This window comes from Notechis scutatus, chromosome 8, assembly GCF_049901735.1.
Source record: "Notechis scutatus isolate UNSWTSFEM ecotype Mainland chromosome 8, rNotScu1.2, whole genome shotgun sequence".
NCBI classification, from domain to species: domain Eukaryota; kingdom Metazoa; phylum Chordata; class Lepidosauria; order Squamata; family Elapidae; genus Notechis; species Notechis scutatus.
In genome coordinates, this window is record NC_142016.1 from 21,050,877 (window position 1) to 21,056,049 (window position 5,173).

General features: G+C 42.9%; 1 long non-coding RNA gene across 1 annotated transcript; it reads left to right on the forward strand.

Moving 5' to 3' along the window:
- The first annotated feature begins 479 nt into the window (after positions 1-479).
- Positions 480-4,954, forward strand: LOC148129950 (uncharacterized). Its single transcript, XR_015750525.1, has 3 exons — positions 480-591; positions 3,613-3,738; positions 4,534-4,954. It is a non-coding gene; the product is annotated as an uncharacterized LOC148129950 (long non-coding RNA).
- The last annotated feature ends 219 nt before the right edge of the window (positions 4,955-5,173 follow it).

Here is a 5,173-nt window from a genome sequence, read left to right on the forward strand (position 1 = left end):
CGTAGAAAGAGAAGGAGGTGTACTTGTTTATAAAAGCAGCCTAAAATAAAGATAGATAAAGTTACTGCAGACCAGCAGTAGGACTCACAAGGAGTAGAAACCGGAATAATAAAAGGAGGACGTGTCCTGAAAGTAAGAAGTGGAGGAATACACAGTGAGTATTAGTCTTTGAGTACTTGTGTGTTTGTGGCCTAAGCCCCGTATGGTTTTGTTGGCTCTCTTGGATATTGGAGTCTGTTAGCTTGGTCTATGTAAAAGAACTTGTGACCAGAATTCCTCCTCCAGTCATGTCAGCTCAGGAATTCTGGGAGTTGAAGTCCACAAGTCTTAAACTGGCCAAGTTTGAAGACCCTTGTTCTACAGTAAGGATTAGAGACAACATTGAAGCCCTGTGGTCGCCGGTAATTAAAAAAGAGTTTTACAAGTGTTTCAGATTTCTTTTTGTTCATTGGATGCCTTGTATGTTATTTTGCAGAATCTCTAGGCCACACAATTGTGTTCCTTCAAGAAGAGATTTTTGTTTTTAAACCTAACTCATCATCATGCAGCTTCTGCTGGGGCTCTTCTTCTTCTCCGTCCTGCTGACTACAGGTATAATCAGGGTTGTTGTCTGGTGTGTGTGTGTCACTAGAGCTAAGGAGGATTCTCCCTATTGGCTACTTGCATGGTTTCTTAGGAACTGTGAAAAGGCTGAAAGAATTCCTGAAAGATGGAATAGTTTTCTGGAAAAAAGAAAGCGGATGTAGAGTCAGAACAGACCAAAGTTCATCAAAAAGCGTTTAATTCAAGAAAATTTACCACACTCATGGCATTTCAGGTGGCCAGATTTGTCCTGGAACAACCACTAACCAAATTAAAATTTGTTTAGGACAGCAAGGAAAAGGAGCCACAATGAAGATTTTCCCCTTAATTATTTCACTGCCACACTTCCCTTTAGTGCTTTTTTTAAAATTTTCTTTCTTTCTTTGACTTTAACCTGCATTGTTAAAAGGATGTTTTCCTTTCATTCTGGACTTCCATTCTTGGGACATGAATTGCCCTTAATCTGGCCCTGGCTCAGGTGTAATTGAGTGAGGGTCCTGAGGTGGGCCATTTATTTATTTATTCAATTTGTTTTTCCGTCTATCTCACCACAAGGCGAGCTTTGAGATTACACAACCAGGGTACACATTTGTTTCTGGGCTGCCAAAGTTAAAATTAGCTGAGAAGATGTGGGCCAGGGCCCTCCTGCTTGGCATAGCCCAGGTGAAAGGATTGCAACGACCTTCAGTTGGACATCTGGCTGCCACAAATGCTTGAGAAAAGGGCTCCTTCAGTGCAGAGCTTCCAAGAGAGAGAGGTGCCTTGCTTTGTCTGGGGAAGCGCATGTGCAGAAGCCACTTCCATGAAAAAGAAAAGGTCAGGAAGGGCAGACAGACTGCTCCCACCATGTCTTTTTAACAGAGCTGGAGCAATTTGCCTTGAGAGCCCACCTCACAGCCACCTCTGGAAGGCGAATTACCTTCTCAAGGCAGGTTCTCCACAGTCCGTGCAGAAGGTGATTCTACAGCAGGGGTCTTCAAACTTGACAGCTTGAAGACTTGTGGACTCCATCTCCCAGAATTCCTCCTCCAGTCATGTTAACTTCAAACTTGCCAAGTTTGAAGACCCTTGTTCTACAGTAAGGATTAGAGACAACGTTGAAGCTTTGTGGTCGTGGGTAATTAAAAAAGAGTTTTACAAGTCTTTCAGATTTCTTTTTGTTCATTGGATGCCTTGTGTGCTATTTTGCAGAATCTCTAGGCCACACAATTGTGTTCCTTCAAGAAGAGATAATTTTTTTAAAAACCTAACTCATCATCATGCAGCTTCTGCTGGGGCTCTTTTTCTTCTCCGTCCTGCTGACTACAGGTATAATCAGGGTTGTTGTCTGGTGTGTGTGTGTGTGTGTGTGTGTGTGTGTGTGTGTGTGTGTGTGTGTGTCACTAGAGCTAAGGAGGATTCTCCCTATTGGCTACTTGCATGGTTTCTTAGGAACTGTGAAAAGGCTGAAAGAATTCCTGAAAGATGGAATAGTTTTCTGGAAAAAAAGAAAGCAGATGTAGAGTCAGAACAGACCAAAGTTCATCAAAAAGCGTTTAATTCAAGAAAATTTACCACACTCATGGCATTTCAGGTGGCCAGATTTGTCCTGGAACAACCACTAAATTAAAATTTGTTTAGGACAGCAAGGAAAAGGAGCCACAATGAAGATTTCCCCCTTAATTATTTCACTGCCACACTTCCCTTTAGTGCTTTTTAAAATTTTCTTTCTCTGCTTTATTTGCTCTGTCAAAAGGATATTTTCCTTTCATTCCACTCTTGGGACATGAATTGTCCTTAATCTGGCTCAGATAATTGAGTGAGGATCCTGAGGTGGGTCATTTTCTTTCTTTCTTTCTTTCTTTCTTTCTTTCTTTCTTTCTTTCTTTCTTTCTTTCTTTCTTTCTTTCTTTCTTTCTTTCTTTCTTTCTTTCTTTCTTTCTTTCTTTCTTTCTTTCTTTCTTTCTTTCTTTCTTTCTTTCTTTCTTTTTCTCTCTCTCTTTATCAAAACCTGGACTGAGTGTCTCTCTTTAAAGTAAAACTGGAATATTATCTCTTGCTGCCTCTAGAAATTTTTCTTCAAATTGATAGGTGAAAAAATTGCTTCAGAGTTTTTATTCGTCAAATTTACATACCACCCATCTCACTTTCACGGAGACTGGTTTACAATATTGCAAGTTTTATGAAAGAAACAAACATGGGTCAATTTAGAAAAGCAACAAGCTTCCTTCCTTCCCATTTCTAACTTGATAATTTCCCTGGGAATTTTGGTGGATTCCAAACGGAAGAAAGGAAATTTGGGTTTGTTTTCTGTCTAACCTGTGTAACCTCACTTATTGCGTCCCCTCCACGGATGGGCTGCTGGGGCTCGCAGGGGTTCAGGAGAGACCCTGGCTAAGATTCTGCGCAGTTCAGAGAACCCCCAAATCCCACTCCTGGCTGGGCCTTGCCCTCCCCACCCCTCCCAGTTGTCCCCACATGGCCCGATTTGGATGCAGGTAAGTGCAGGGTGCGCAGGGAGGCTTGGGAAGGGCGAAAAACGGGCCTCCTGAAGTTTGGGAAGGCCGGAAATGGGATTGTTTCCAGCTTACAGAGGATCTCCGGAGCCGAGGAGGTCATTCTCACCCTCCTGGAGGTTTGAGGAAAGCCTTCGGAGACCAGGAAGGGCAAAAATGCACACACACACCCTGCTGTGGTGCAGGAGGCTGTCTAGGCCATGGCCACTATGGCCACGCCCTCCCAGCAACCAGGCAGAGAACCCCTTGCTAAAAATTTTGAAGTCCACCCCTGGTCCCCTCCCTGCCTAAAGTTAGTTGTGTAGTTGTGGGCACCTCCTCTGCCTCACAATGGCTTCTGCTAAAATTTCTCTCTGAGAGAGTTCTTCATCTTGTTCTAGGTTTACCTTAATATGGCTCGGATTGGGTCTCACCATCATCTCCACTGACCAGCCTAGCTAAGGCTTCTGAGAATCCTGGGTCAGTAATATTGGAAGCATCTCTGATTCCCTCTCCTTGTCCTACTTTCTTATCTCCTTTCCACTTTTCTTTCCAGGTAATTCCATGCAGTGTGTAAAGTGTCTAGCAGTTAATGGATATTGTTCTAATGTAAAGGAAGAATGTCCTTATGAGAATCACGTCTGTATGAGCTTGGTTCTGAAGGCTGAAGAAGATAAAATACGTGAGTAAGACAAGCCACATAAATCTGATTGATCCTGTTCCGTCACGTGGGTGATGTTCAGTGGTTGTATTCAGCCAGTTCGCACCGGTTTGGGCGAACTGGTAGCGACGATTTGGCATGGGTTGCTGAACCGTTAGTGACTTCTGGCTGGCCATGCCCTGACCCGGTCGCCTGGGTCAGGGGCATGAGTGACATTGAGTTAGCCAGGCCCATCCAGTCACATGGCCACCAAGCCAAGCCCACCCAGCCACACGACCACCAAGCACGCCCACCAAATAAGCCAAGCCCACAGAACCTGTAGTAAAAAAATTTGAATCCCACCACTGGAGATGTTCCTTCAGGTCTTCCAACAGTGCCCCCATCACCACGGTAAAGAAGCCCCTCTACCTTACTGCTGGTTCTTCTTCTTCTTCTTCTTCTTCTTCTTCTTCTTCTTCTTCTTCTTCTTCTTCTTCTTCTTCTTCTTCTTCTTCTTCTTCTTCTTCTTCTTCTTCTTCTTCTTCTTCTTCTTCTTCTTCTTCTTCTTCTTCTTCTTCTTCTTCTTCTTCTTCTTCTTCTCTTCTTCTTCCTGCTCCTCTTCTTCTTCCTCTTCCTCTTCCTCCTCTTTTCTTCACTCTGCTTTCCCCAGCATTGGAAGCTTCTCCCAAGAGTTGGGCTTTCACATAATGTGTCTGATATAGGATAATTTAAGCCTGATTGCATAGAGAGTACTGGAAACCTGTGTTTGGGTGGGTGAAGGAATGTCTTTAAGTCTTAGTGATTGCTCTGATCGCTGACGTTTTTCTCTTCCTTCAGCGATCCAAGTCATCATAAAACGTTGTGCTGAAAAAAATGATTGCAAGCGATATGAACGTCTGAAAGGGAAAGCTGACCCTAGTAGAATACCTGAAGTTCCACCTGGAGCTGTCATTAAAGAAGCTACCTGCAGCAAAGCCCCTCCCTCATTCGCATCCTTCTTCCCAGCATTCCTTGGGCTCTTCCTGATGAAACTTCTCTTCTAAAGCTCTTCCATCCACCCGAGAAATTGTCCCCTTTTTCTTGGCCTATATATTCTCTCCAGCTGATCAGGCGGGATCTTGGATCATGTCATGCTTATGCTTTTCCCACATGGAAAACCTGTTAAGCAGACAGAAATCTCAGCAGCAGCTTGGAACGAGGGTTTGAGCAAAAAAGATGGTGTAATTTAAATAAAAAATAAATAAATAATTGCATTCCAGTCGTTGCCTGATTCTTTGGCTTTGGTGTAGAAAATCAAAATATCTACATTTTATATTCTGGAGGGATTGTTTGCCATTCCTTTCTTCCAGATTTGATTTGATATTGATTTATTTTTATTGATTAATTTATGAAATGTAGAACCTGCCCATGTAATGATTTTTTTTTTCAACCATTGTAGTTACACTTTATTGATCCGCTGTTTATTTTATTCTGTTCA